This window comes from Rana temporaria, chromosome 1 (assembly GCF_905171775.1).
Source record: "Rana temporaria chromosome 1, aRanTem1.1, whole genome shotgun sequence".
NCBI lineage: Eukaryota > Metazoa > Chordata > Amphibia > Anura > Ranidae > Rana > Rana temporaria.
In genome coordinates this window covers 32,495,596-32,511,029 of record NC_053489.1, presented here as the reverse complement: position 1 = coordinate 32,511,029, position 15,434 = coordinate 32,495,596, and positions in this window count along the sequence as shown.

The following is a 15,434-nucleotide window of genomic DNA, read 5'->3' as shown; positions in this document are numbered from 1 at the left end:
GGCCAGATTAGGACTTACGACTAGGGTTGAGCGTACACTTGGATGTTCGGGTTCGGACCCAAACCCGGACTTTGAAAAAAAAGTTCGGGTTCGGGACCGAACCCGAACCCGGACTTTGACCCGAACCCGAACCCCATTGAAGTCAATGGGGACCCGGACTTTTGACTACAAAAATGTCTCTAAAAAAAGGGAAAGGGCTGGAGGGCTGCAAATGGCAGCAAAATGTCGGGAAGAGCATGGCAAGTACAAATATTTCAGGAACCTGTGCCCGCGGGCCTTGTGTTTGACACCTGTGACCTAAATACACCACTGCGGCACAGACAAGTTTATTTTTCACTTTAACGATTATAGGTATTAAATTCTTATCAATTGTAGGTATCTGGTTTTCAAGACAAAAAAAAAGTTCATCATATTCACTATATCAGTTCTTGGCCCAAGCTTCTGTCCTGCAAGAGAGCTCCTATTGGGTATAATGTATCCTCCATGGCTCTAGAAGCAAACATTTGTATTATAAAATTAATCTCACACTGAAATTCAGGTTTTTCTCATCAATGTCACCCAGAGATGTTTCTGGCACAAAGGTTTCAAACAATTGTAATAATGATATGGGCATGGCGGACAGCTCTAAGCCACCTCTCTGCGTGGGACCAAATCCCATTCACACCATGAGCCAGAGATGTTCATCACGGCCTCCTAGGTGCGGGGATAATTGAGGTTTTGTACCTGTTGATTAGGTCAACTATTGTTTTTGGTTAATCCTGACATTGTAATGTAAAACATATTTTCTAAAGTACATCTCTGCTTCCTACATAAACAACAGTTTGCTGTAAATAACAATGTGTCCGTGAGCTGAATGCATTACGTAAAAACGTATCATCAGATATCTTTTTATGTTACAGATGAGATCACAGTACTCCTCTTACCAATACAGGGAGTCCCCGAGTTACGAACATCCGGCTTGCGAATGACTCCCACTTACGAACGGGAGGTTGTGTGGCCACTTTTCGACTCCGGGCACATTCAACGGGACCTTTTAGACAGAACCTTTTAGACGGTGGGCACATTCGACTGAACCTTTTCGACGGCGGGCACATTCGATGGAACATCGAAAACTATGTATCTGCTGTTCTGTACATGCACGGCCACTTTTCGACTGTGGGCACATTCAACGGGACCTTTTCGACGGAACCTTTTAGACGGTGGGCACATTCGACGGAACCTTTAAAACGGCGGGCACATTCGACGGAACATCGGAAAACTACGTATCTGCCATTCTGTGCATACTGTTCCGACTTACAAACATATTCGACTAAAGAACAAACCTACAGTCCCTAACCCGTTCGTAACTCGGGGACTGCCTGTACCTATGTCTGCTTTTCTCTCCAAAAGGATGGAGCCATCTTTGTTCAAGCATTATCCAGGACTGGAAAAGGAATTGTGTTGGCAATACAGACCACCTCCCCTGAAGTCATTTCCCTCCCTGTCTCCAAGTGTATTGAGCAGCTGGGAAAGAGGGGTAAAGGAACCCATAATCATAAAATAATATGCATCGCTCAAATATACAATCAATTAATACAAAAGTGTGTAACCATATGTGTGACGGATCTCAGATACCCCAGGTGGGCACATCCGCCAGACCTGTGTCTCCTGTCCTCCAAACGCACCCGCAGCCTGCAACCTCGCCATAACCCGCCCTTAACCCCTCAATCACGAGACAATCCACACAGGTGTTGAGGGTTAAACATCCAAAGCTTAAACTGTTTATTAAATTCCAAGACATACAGTTTTACACAGAGCTAGGGACCCTCCCCTTAGCCTTGTCTAAGAGGGGAGGGGGGGGGGGCAAGCAACAATCAATGGAAACTGAACATTTGTACATTGAAACAGTCTACAGATACCTAAGGAGTTTATGGTAAGCAGGCAGCCTCAATACACACCCCCTGCGGAGAGATGTCTGCAGTCTAGGCCATTGTCTATGTGTCATGAATCAACACAATTAGACACAGCAACAAGAGGGGGGGGGGAAGGGCTGTAACATTACATTACATCCATGCCAGCTTGTCCCGGGTCTCCAGTATCTTCTGGCCCATAGTCTGTCGGTAGGAGGCACGGGCACAGTTATTTCCAAAACACACAGTGACAGTGGGTTCTGTCACAATATGTAATAAGTGAAAAGGGATTAATATCTCTGTGAAAAGGATAACCACCAATGTGAAGAGACAAAATATTAAAATGGATATAAATCATGTGCAATAAGCGCTATGGTGTAGGCAGGACTCCATACAACGCGTTTTGTCTGCACAGACGTCGTCTCTGTGTAGACAAAACGCATCGGATTAGGTTCTGCCTACACCATTGTGCTTATTCATGTTATCTTTGCAAATATACTCGTCTCCATGTGAAATGTGAGTTTTTTTATTTTATTCCTTTTTAAATAAACCCTCTTATCTACGATGTCACACTATGTGGAACCTTTTTTCATTGTTTGGTCATGCTAATCAGCTGAATCTTTATATATACCAAGATTTATATGGACTATGTTTCTTTATGTTATGAGACTTTCTCCACATGATTAATATCTGCTTTAATATTTTGCCTCTTGACGTTGGTGGTTATCCTTTTCACAGGGATATCAATCCCTTTTCACTAATTACATATGGTTACACATTTTTATAATAATTGATTATATATTTGAGCGCTGCATATTATTTTATGATCGTGATTTGCAATTTGCTGGCTGCTCTATATACTTATTTTTGAGCGTCAGCGCAGTATTTTTTAAATTTTGTATCTAAAGGAACCCACAAGGCTGTGGGTGGAGGATTGTGCACCATGGATGGTGAGATACTGTTTCCCATTTCCCTGCCCAGGTGGAACTTTACTGAAGTTGTGTTGTCCAGAATTGTAAGGTCCAGCATGCTGCTAGAGAGAATACCAGCACCCAGAACATCTACTGTTTTGTCTAGGGTCTCTCTTATTGTGATTAGGGCTGCTGCCGCCCTAGAAGATCACTTAGTGGGCCTTAGAGCGGTGAAAGGCTTTTGGCCACCATCTTTGCTATACACTTGTGTTGAACCCTGGTATTTAGGCAGGGTTGCTCCTAAATTTACCTGCCAGGTATACAGTGGTGATTCGTCCATAGAGGGCGCTGGGGCGCCGCCCCCTCTAGCTCTCGCACCGCCACTGAGTAAATAACATAGATTCATACATTGCATGAATCTATGTTATTCTTGCTGGCCGCTGGTCTATTCAGATGGCCACCTGAATAAAGGCAGCTGGTTGGCTGTGCGAAATTGCCTATCAGAGCCAGCGGCCACGCGGTGTTCCTGGTTCCGGGGGCCATGCTGACCGGAGCATCTGAACAGTGGCGGGGACCCAGTCAGTGACTGGGTTCCCAATCTGAAGATCCCAAGCTGTACTGCTGTTCGGTGGGGAGTCAGTCTGAGGAGCGCCATTGAGAGGCTGGCGGTCAAAAAGGGCCTGGACAAACCACCGGGGATCGAGGTAGCCGGACACCAAGGGATTGATCACCTGTCGGATGGTACCTGGGCGGCAAGTTTAAGGAGATCCAGATGTAACTCAAGTAAGGAGGCATATCTCCAATAATCCAACCCAGAGGGGACCTGTGGCAGAGGTATCTTCTGAGGCTCATTGAGAGGGGTCTGTGGCAAAGACTTTCTTCCAAGTTCAAGTTCACCAAGGAGGGTCTGTGGCAGAGACTTTATCCTACAATTGTCTGAGTGATGCTCCGGCTGCCAGGTCAGTGAGAGAGGCCTGTCCGGGTAAACTAAACCCACTCCGGCGGGAGTGGTGAAAAGAAGTGTTTCGTTTGGGAGCAGGACTGTTTCCTATCATTACGCCTGAATCTGCTATTCTCCTATCTTCTTCAGCCATACTTTCCTCACCACCCGTTTACTGTTTTTGCCCGGCTGGGTAATAAAAAGCACAGCAAAGAGCACCTGTCTGGACATTCCTTTACTTCTACTAGATGCTCCCCTTCTTCATTAACCTGGGATCCTTACATTATCTCTTAACAATAAACAACATACAGGAAGAGAAGCAGAGTACTTTATTGGGACCTGGAGGGGGGCCTCTGTGATGGACACAGAGAGGGCTTCTGTTAGAGAGTCTGTTAGATGTTCGGTGCCCCCACCTCTGCAGGCGCCTGGGTGCAGTGCACCCTGCCTAGGATCGGCCCTGCTACAACTTCTCCTTGTAGTTCTTCAGCCGCTTGAGCTTCTGGTCTCTCACTGGACCCTCTGATTCACTGACTCTGAGTCCCGCAAGCTCCTCAAGGCTTTTGTGTTGGTATCTCCCTAAAGCGTCACCAACGCTTCCCTGCTGGGTCCCTAGTTTGTCACTTAGGATGCATTCAAGCTTCACCCCTGCCAATCAGCTCGGTCCCTAGCCTGACACACAAGGCTGCTCTGCAAGCGTCACCTCAGCTGGTTGGGTCCCTGACTTGATCACCGCCTGAAGTTTCCCAATTCTCCACCGTGCCCGTTCGGTGAGAATATTGCTCCGGTACTTGCTTCAGTTACTCACTGTGGTCCCTAGTAAATTAGTGGCGACAGCTTCCCTGCTACCTCCTACCACATCTGGTTCTCCGACCGACAGAACCAGCACTTTTGGTTGGACTGCAAGCCGCAGTCCAAACCCTGCGCTGCCCTCTTACATCTGGATAGGCCCTCACACAGCCTGGCAGCCTGATGCCGCTGGTATAGGCCCAATCTCCGACCTAGCAGCCCGGGGCAGATGACACACATCCACCCAGACGGAGGTCTGGGTGGCACACAAGAACACTGGATCACCTGCCCCCACCCGAATATATAGGCTCTCCCACCTGCCCATTTGCTGGGATGCCCCATATACCCATAACCTCACCTTGAGTTGTCCTCATCAATCTAATACCTCCAAGTGCCCGGCCACCTGGTGGTAGAAGAGGAAAGTACATCCAGTCCAAACTTAGGGAGAAGTCAATAGATCCCTAGTATTTAACTACAGTATCTACTCCTGAAAAGGAATTTGGTAAGGAGCTCCCTGACTATACCCCAGGGCGCTACAAGTACATTTAAGAAATGGTGGGCCTTTAATGAGTGGGTTGTTCCTTCCGGCCTGTTAATGTTGGGATCGTTGAAGTCCTCCATTATGATGACATTCCCCTGTCTTGCTGCCATTTTCAACTGTGAAGCCCCATACACACTATCAGTTTTCCTGATGGTTTTCTCTTCAGGTTTACCAAAACCATCTAAAATGAGGTCAAACCTTAAGCGTTTCAATTTGAATGCAATCAGGCAGGTCCTTGTACTACATGGTTTTGGTAAACCTGAAGAGAAAACCAGCAGGAAAACTGATAGTGTGTATGGGGCTTCAAAGAAGGTCCAACTCCACCTTTTCCCTCAGGTTAGGAGGCCTGTAACATACCCCCCCACCAGTAATTTCCCGCTTACTTCCACCCTTTGGCGTTCCACCCATACGGACTCCATCTCCCCCCATCACTGATGTCATTCCGCTCTTCTACCCTTAAGTCAGTCAAGGAATACCCCTGGATGTTTGCCAGCCAATCATGTGAGCTGTCAAACCAAGTTTCTGATATTCCCATGAAGTCCACCACCTCCTCATGTAGTAGCAGCTCCAATTCTTCCATTTTATTGACTATGCTCCTGGCATTTGTGAACATTCCCCTGAGTTTTGTATTGGTGCATATTTTTAGTCCCATATGATTTCTCAAGCTTCGTTTTGGAATTGGTAACTCCTTAACCCCCGGATTAGATGTTACAGATAAGGGGCCAGATCCTCAAAAGAGATACGGCGGAGTAACTGCTGTTACTCCGTCGTATCCCTGGTCCTAACTATGGAACTGATCCACAGACTCAGTTTCCCATAGTTAGGACGAAGATCCGACATGTGTAATTGAATTACACTGTCGGATCTTAAGGATGCAATTCTAGGCCGGCCGCTAGGTGGCGAGGCCATTGCGGCCGGCGTAGAATATGCAAATGACCAGTTACGGCGATCCACGAACGCTCCGACGGGCCCGTCGCTAGAAATCTACGTCGTTTACGTCGAGTTCCGCTGCGTAAAACTAGGGCTAAGCCCTAGTTCTCTTAAGCCATGTTAAGTATGGCCGTCGTTCCCGCGTCGAATTTTAAATTCTACGTCATTTGCGTAAGACGTCCGTGAATGGCGCTGGACGCCATTTACGTTAACGTCTAAGCAAATGACGTCGGAGCGACGTCAGTTAGCGCAATGCACGTCGGGTAAGTTACCCGACGGAGCATGCGCAGTACGTCCGGCGCGGGAGCGCGCCTAATTTAAATGGGACTCGCCCATTTGAATAGGAACGCCTTGCGCCGGACGGATTTAAGTTACAGCGCCGCAAATTTCCAGGTAAGTGCTTTGTGGATCGGCACCTAACTTGGGAGATTTGCGGCAGTGTAACTTAACTCTGAAAAGTTAAGTTGCGCTCGGCGACTGTGGATCTGGCCCATAATACCACTAGTGTCTCCACTAATCCCCTCTGTTCTATGCTCACTGCTGGTTATCACTACCTCTAACCCCTCCCCCCAACACCTAGTTTAAAAGCCCCTCCAACTTTGTGGCCATCTTTCTTCCCAATAAAGCTGTACCATCCCCATTAAGGTCCAGCCCTTCCTTACTAAAGAGCAGGTAACCGACCGCAAAGTCAGCCCAGTTATCCAGGAACCCGAATTCCTCCTTTCTACACCAGTTCCTCAGCCACTTGTTCAGTTCCCTAATCTCCTGCTGCCTCTCAGTTGTGACTCAAGGTACAGGTAGTATTTCAGAGAAAACCACCTTGGAGGTCCTTCTCTTCAATCTATTCCCTAAGTCCCTGAAATTATTTTTTAGGACTATCCACCTTCCTCTCACTTTGTCATTGGTGCCAGCTGTGTCCTCCCCAGCCCCACCCAATAATCTGTTCACCCGATCCATTGTGTGCCGAACCTGAGCGCCCAGTAAACAACATACTGTTCGGTGACCATGGTCTTTATGACAGATTTCCTTCTCTATCCTTCTAATATTTGAGTCACCTACTTCCAGTACCTGTCTAACATTTCCTGCATCTCTGCCCCCCTCCTTACCGGAACCGTCAGTCTCCTGGAAGCTAGGGGAGATCGCCTGCACCAGCACTGCCACCCCTGAGCTTGTATCCCCAGCATCATGCAACTTGGCATATTTGTTGGGGTATACCAACTCAGGACTGGCATCCCTAGCGCTCTTCCCTTTACCCCTCCTTCTGTCTGTCACACAGCTATCCTGAACCTGAGCTGCATTATGACGTCTCCCCTTGGCATGTCCATGACAGCCTGGGCTCAGTGGAAGTGAGTTTAATGATGCAGGTTATCATTCACTCAGAAGGACTAAGGTCCTCTAGTGGTGAAAGAGAAGTAGTGCAGTTACAGCTTCAGGATTAGTATTGCAACAAAATCGGCTTTTGATTTAATTTTACTTTTACTGGGCTACCCTTTATTTCTTTTTTTTCTTTTCAAGAGTTTAGCTGTGAGAGTGGCCAGGCATCTGATGAATGGGTTAATTTGTAGTATATCGGGTGACCATCTCTACACGTTGAATTCATGAATCGGTGCTTCAACAATTACTGTGAATATAGATAGATATCCTCAGAAACGCAGAATTAATTATTTGAGGCTCCTATCTTCCTGAGCAGCAATGCTATTTAAGTTCGATAACTACACCAAAGTTTGAATGATATCTGCAAGTATAGAGTGTGAATCCCTAGTCTTGTAGAACAGAAGCAATTATCCGTACCTGTGAACTGTGGACCATTCATTTGTCAGAAAACCAACTACAAATTGAACAAATCCATCTGGGACTGCTATTTTACAAAGAACTAATCTCATGGCTTTCTCTGACTTTCTTGCAAACTTGATCCAGGCAGGGCAGGGACATAATAAACTTTGTAAATAGTAACTAACGCTTACATTATTCTATTTTGCTTGCAGAGTTAGTCCCCAGTATTTGCCATCTATGGAAGTCTTTAGCTCCCCACAGTGGTCCACAGCCCTGGCTTCCCAAAGTGGACCCCAACTTTGGCTCGCTACAGTGGTCGCCAACCCTGGTTCCTCACAGTAGTCCACAGACCAGCTCCCCACATTGGTCCGCAATCCTGGCTCCCCACAGTGGTCCACAGCCCTGGTTTCCCACAATGATCCCCACCCTGGCTCTCCATGGTAGTTCCCAACCCTGGATCTTCACAGTGATTCACAGCCCTAATTCGCCAAAGTGGTCCACAACCCTGGCTTCGTCAGGCATGTGAATGGGTCCTGTGTGACTCTGAAACGATGCACTCTTCTTATGTTGTGATCATGCAATAAATTACCTATTTGGACGCTACTTCTTGCGATCTATGGTGTACTGGCAAATATCTGGTGTATTTTTTTACTTGAACCAGTATCCAACTGGTTGTTGCTGCAGCACCAAAACTTTGAGAGCTTATCCAGGAAAGTGTGCGATTGAAATATGAAGCATTATTTAAAAAAAGTCCCAAATCTGGCTCTCCACATTGGCCATAGCTCCAGCTCCTTAACCACTTAACCCCCGGACCATATTGCTGTCCAAAGACCAGAGCACTTTTTGCGATTCGGGACTATGCCGCTTTAACTGACAATTGCGTGGTCGTGCGACGTGGCTCCCAAACAAAATTGGCATCCTTTTTTCCCCACAAATAGAGATTTCTTTTGGTGGTATTTGATCACCTCTGCGGTTTTTATTTTTGGCGCTATAAACAAAAATAGAGCGGCAATTTTGAAAAAAATTAATATTTTTTACTTTTTTCCATAATAAATATCCCCCAAAAATATATAAAAAAACTTTTTTTTTCCTCAGTTTAGGCCGATACATATTCTTCTACATATTTTTCGTAAAAAAAAATCGCAATAAGCGTTTATTGATTGGTTTGCGCAAAAGTTATAGCGTTTACAAAATAGGGGGTATTTTTATGGCATTTTTATTAATATATTTTTTTTACTAGCAATGGCGGCGATCAGCGATTTTTTTCCGGTACTGCGACATTATGGCGGACACTTCGGACACTTTTGACACATTTTTGGGACCATTGGCATTTTTATAGCGATCAGTGCTATAAAAAATGCATTGGATTACTATAAAAATGCCACTGGCAGTGAAGGGGTTAACACTAGGGGGCGGGGAAGGGGAGAAGTATGTCCCTGGGTGTGTTCTTACTGTGGGGGGGTGGCCACACTAGGGGAAACACTGATCTTATGTTCATACATTGTATGAACAGAAGATCAGCATTTCCCCCGCTGACAGGACCGGGAGCTGTGTGTTTACACCCACAGCTCCCGGTCCCCGCTCTGTAACGAGCAATCGCGGGTGCCCGGCGGCGATCGAGCCTGCCGGGCACAAGCACGGGAGTCGGGGGCCCGGCACTCAAAGAGCCGCCGTATAGCTACGGGCTCTCGCCCAGGAGAGCCGACCTGCCGCCGTATAATGACGGTGGCTGGTCGGCTAGTAGTTGAAGTGGTTCCCAAACTTGATTCTCCATAGTGGTCCCAAACCCTGGCTCTCCACAGTGATTCACAGCTCCAGGTCACCACAGTGGTCCCTAACCTTTGCTCTCCATAGTGATCCCTAAGCCTGGCTCTCCACAGTGACCCACAGCCCCAGGTCTCCACAGTGGTCCCTAACCTTTGCTTGCCATAGTGATCCCTAAGCCTGGCTCTCCACTATGACCCACAGCCCCAGCTCCACACAGTGGTCCCAAACCCTGGCTCTCCATAGTAAATCCTATGCCTGGCTCTCCACAGTAACCCACAGCCCCAGCTCCCCATATTGGTCCCCAACCCTGGCTCTCCATAGTGGTTCCCAACCCTGGCTCCCCACAGTGGTCCACAACCACGACTCCTCAAAGTGGTGAACAACCCTGGCTTGTTGGGCTTAAATAAAAAAAATAAAAAAAGTCAGAACTTGACTGTAGGTATCTGCATCTTTTATAGAATGTGTAGGAGTTCTACACAACACCTGCAGTGAGACGGGAATACAATCTATTGCCTTTGCTGTTCATAATGCTGATAGATGACATCATTCAGAACTGTGCAGATCAAAACCATCTGAAATGGGCAAATGGCAAACAAATAATTTTCACATCAAACTGTTGACCTTTACTGATGGTGTCACACTTATAGCTAGAACATGAAAAAAAAAAAATCTATAGGAAATACTTGACATGTGGAAATATGAACTCTGAAAATGGAACATGTAAGCAAGTGAGAAGTCAATGACCAAAGGAGAGATTAAATACACCCTCAAGGTCAAGTACAGTCAGAATGGCCAGTCAGAAGGCATTATGAAGCTTACACTCCTTACAGGAAATGTCCTGCAGGGAGGTCATACACCACCATGAATCCATAAAGATCTAATAAAATATTTCTTGCAAGTATAATAGTGGCAAAGGTGGCAGGCAGGTTGACCTGGGACCAGATTACTGGATATACCTTTAAGTCTTATCATCACCACTACATTCAGCTTGATAAAAACATAGGGGCAGATCCACAAAGAAAGTACGCCAGCGTATCTATTGATACGCCGGCGTACTTTCAAATTTCCTGCGTCGTATCTTTGTTTTGAATCCTCAAAACAAGATACGATGGCATCTGGGTTAGATCCGACAGGCGTACGTCTTCGTACGCCTTCGGATCTTAGATGCAATTCTTCGGCGTCCGCAGGGTGGCGTTCCCGTCGTAATCCGCGTTAAGTATGCAAATTAGCTATTTCCGACGATCCACGAACGTACGAGCGGCCGTCGCATTCTTTTATGTCATTTCCGTTCGGCTTTTTTCGGCGTATAGTTAAAGCTGCTATCTGGTGGCATACGCAATGTTAAGTATGGCCGTCGTTCCCGCGTCGAATTTTACAGTTTTTATTTCGTTTGTGTAAGTCGTCCGTGAATGGGGCTGGACGCCATTTACGTTCACGTCAAAACCAATGACGTCCTTGCGACGTCATTTGGAGCAATGCACCCTGGGAGTTTTGCCGGACGAGGCATGCGCAGTTCGTTCGGCGCGAGGACGCGCTTCATTTAAATGAAAAACGCCCCCTACTCACCGCATTTGAATTCCGCTCCCTTACGCCGCGAGAGATACACTACGCCGCCGTAACTTACGGCGCAAATTCTTTCTGGATTCAAAGATTTTCCAAGTAAGTTACAGCGGCGTAGCGTATCTCACATACGCTGCGCCCATGCAACTGTATGTGGATCTGCCCCATAGTCATCTAAACCCGTCTCTTTACTGCTAAAATTTGATTTGTAATATTGGCATTTGGAATTACAAGAGCATTTTGGAAGAGTTTTCCTCTTGTTTCTTTTTTTATTACCTGGAGATACATTTAAACTTTAGGGGAGGCAGTCGAAGGTCTTAAGCCTGTCATAGATGGTTCGAATTTCGGCCAGTTCAGCAGGGACCAATCGAGATTCAAACTATCTATGGGCAGGCTGAATGTACCCATCCATGCACCCATGTTCGGCATGGGATTATTGCCAGTGGCTATAGCTGCTAGCCATAATCACTGTGTTCTTCCAGTCGGGACAGTTCCCAGGGGAGGGATCCAAGTCAGTGTTGATGGGGGAATCCAGTGAGGTTCCTGAAAAGAAAATCACACCATCTATGCCCTGCTTTACATATGAAGCACTGAGTGAGAAACGTGAGGCTTTTGCCATGGGTGCTAGAATCTAGCTAAGTCACTGAATTTGAAAAAGCATGCACAGACGTGGAAAGATCACACCATTCAGTGCCAATCCTTGCCAATCTTGGATATCTATACGTAAGATATGAGAAGTAAACTAAAAAAACAAAGTGTACTGTATTGTTCTGAAAATCATTTTTTATCAGTTAAAGTGGCTTTTAACAGTATCTGAGCACCACAAACTAAAAACGCTATTTCATACATTTTTAGTATTCAAAGCAAACTCACCCATCCATCCATGTCTCCATGCATTACTTTGTAGAGAAATCTTTTTGAAAAACAGCCATCTTGAGTAAGGGCAGATTATGTATGTAGCATTTACTTTCTGGAGTACTTCTGCCCTTAGCAGGTGTTTTTCGTCAGATTAGATGACCTGTCAGAATTTGTAACGTCAGTGATGTTCCGTCACGCCATCTTGCTACACCCCACACTTGTCCACAGTAAGGATAAAGTGAGAAGGCGGCAAGTGGACATCTTGTTACACCCACCGGAGTCTTTCATTGCACACTTATTTTTAACAGTAAACTCAGCTTATATAGTGAAATTCAGTATTTTGAAAACCCTCCAAATTTGTTTTGATGTTGATTTTTTAAAGCAGCGGAGTTCTGTCAGATTAGCAAACCTGTGAGATCAGCAGACTTGCCGCTGCTTTTAAAATTTAACTTCTAAAAACAGTCAGACGGATTTTTAAATACTGTATTTCACGAAATAAGCTGAATTTACTGTTAAAAGTAAGTGTGAAATGCATGAATCCGGTGGGTGTAACAAGATGTCCGCTACTGCCTTATAACTGTATCCTTACTGTGGGTGTAGCAAGATGGTGGCAACAGAACGTAACTTCTATTACAAATTCTGACGGATCGCCTAATCTGGGGGGAGGGGGGATGGGTGCTTAGATGAGAAGGCCCATTCTCCCCTCCTCCAAATGAAAGAAAAAAAATTACCATGAAGATGTCTGGGATGTATGACATCACTTTGGCCAAGGCTAAAACCAGGAAGCAACTGCAGAAATGTGAAAAAAAAGTTTAAAACAAGTATATATATATGTGTATATACTATGTCCAGAAAGTAATGAGAATGATATTTTAAAAATTATTTTATTGAAAAAGTTTACGATTGAACATTGCCTCCTTCAAAGTATGCACCTTGTAAGTGTAGTGTACACAATGCTCCCAGCGATTTTTTTCATTCTTCATAGCATCCCTGTAAGTCTTCAAGTGGGATGGCATCCATAGACTGCCTAGTGGCTCTGTGGATGTTATCCACACTACCAAAATGTTGACTTTTCAAACCCTTCTTCATCTTTGGGAATATGAAAAAGTCAAAAGGCACCAAGCCAGGGATTTAGGGTGGATGGGGAAGCATCTTGATGTGTTTTTCAGCCAAAAACTCTGACAGCCAAAGCACTGTGACATTGTCGTAATGAAGGATCCAAGTTGAGCCGATCCAAGGATGCACGCGAAAAGCTCTTTTGCCTAGTACACACAAACGGGTTTTCCCGGCGGACTTTTTACCGCTGGGAAACCCGAAGGGAAAACCGAGAACCTGCTCGGTAGCTTTTTTTCCCCTACAAAGAGCCGGGTTTCCCGACAGGAAAACTGCCATGAGAGCTTTGGTCGGGAAACCTGGCCGTGTGTATGCTCCACCGCAGTCTTTTCCCATAAGAAAACTGCCAACTTAAAAACCACGGGAATCTTTTTTCCCAACAGTTTTCCTGTCGGGAAAACTGCGATGGAGCATTCACACAGCTGGGATTCCTGGCCAAAAGCTCTCATGGTAGTTTTCCCGACGGGAAAACTGGTCGTGTACACTAGACATGTGCACAGAAAATCGTTTTTTTTTGTTCTGTTTCGTATCGTTCCGTAGGTTCGTTTCCGTTCGTTTTTCGTAAGACGCCCGTTTTCCTGTTCGTTCCCGTTCGTTTTTCGTACGACGAAATTTTTTCGTATTCCGATCGTTTCGTATTTTCGTTACCGTTTTATTTTCGTACATGCGGGATGGTTCGTTATTCTGTTTAATTCATGTTCATTACTTGTTAGACAATAATTTTCGGGAATTTTCGTCAATGATTTGCATTCTGTGTTTTGGATTCCTTTTTCTGTTCGTGTTTTCGGTCGTGTGTTCATATGACATCTATGACAATTTGTTGTGGATGTCATGTGGGCATGCGACTGAAGATACAAACAGAAAAAGGATTTTCGTCATTTTGTACTTTCGTAAATATATCGCGGGGATTCGCTGCACTTTCAACACGCGGCTCATCCATATTAACTATTGTTAAGCCCCATACACTTGGTCAGACTTTTTTAACAACAAACATAAAAACGATAGTTCTCCGTTCGTTCTCAGAAAATTTGTTCGTTTTTAAACTCCATCAGAAAACCATTTTTGGGTTCAAAAGTCTGGCCAACTGATCTCCCTTCAGATGAAAATCCACAGAAAAGTTTATTTGGCTTTACTGTACTACTCAGCACAAAAGAGAAGCTGCTTTACTAACCACACTCACTGCCCATTCAAAAAAACGAAAATGACATCTATAATAAAAGATTTCTATTCTGTATTTTGGGTCCTTTTTCTTTTGGTGTTTTCGGTCGTGTGTTCGTGTGACATCTGTGGCAAAAGATTTGCATTCTGTTGAATCCAAAATACAAACAGAAAAAAGGAATTCAAAATACAGGGTGCGGGACTTTTGTTGTGGATGTCGTGTGAGCATGCGACTGAGGATACGAGCAGAGAAGGGATTCAAACAGGATACAGAATGCAAATCTTTTGTTATAGATGTAATTTTTGTTCTTTTGCCGTTTTCGTTTTGTCGTATTTTCGTCAGATCGTTCGTTCGTATTTGCGGTTGTTCGTTATGCGGCTCATTCGTAATCCTGTCGTTTTCGTATTTTGGTGCTTTATTTTTTTCGTATGTACACATTATTCTGCGGGTACGAAAATGAACATTTTCGTATGAAAATAACATTCGTACGAACGGGAATGCACATATCTAGTGTACACGGGGCTTGACTGTCTAGGGCAGACAATAACGAAGATGTCAGTCTCTGATGATGGAGTTATTGGTGGCAGAAGTATCCCCAAAATCACTCAGTGATTACTCTACATGAGTTTTCCACTAAATTTCATGATTTTTCTAATTCCCTCTGGAGTGTAGAACTATATCTTGCTATGAATTAAAAAAAAGGATTCCGCGCTAAAGTAAGGTATTGGCTGCTGCCCCCTTAGTAAACCCTTCTGAAAGGAATGGAAAATAATTATGGTAATATATAAAGGGTATTGGCGCTGCCTAATAGGCTTGTGGTGTGAGCCCAATCCAATCTGGGTGTAATACTCTCAATCAGCTGTGCACAGTGCTAGAGTGTAGTGAATATATGTCGGGTAACTCCTGGTGGGTAGGCAGGAATAGTAATATAGTAGTTAGTAAATGAGTGCCCCATCCACATACCGTTCTTGATGGATACACAGTCTTGTCCTTTTTTTTGTTTTAATCGGTCTAATTATTTAATTTTCCCAAGGGGACACAAATTAATTATTAGCACACACAATTACCATTATTTGAGCACAATCTCCCTTGGTTCATTCATAGGCATATATCAGCCTTCATATACCAGAGAGTTAGTATTATTTTTCACTGCAATCTCACATGGTCAAGCACTCACTTACTAACCACTATATTACTATTCCCGCCA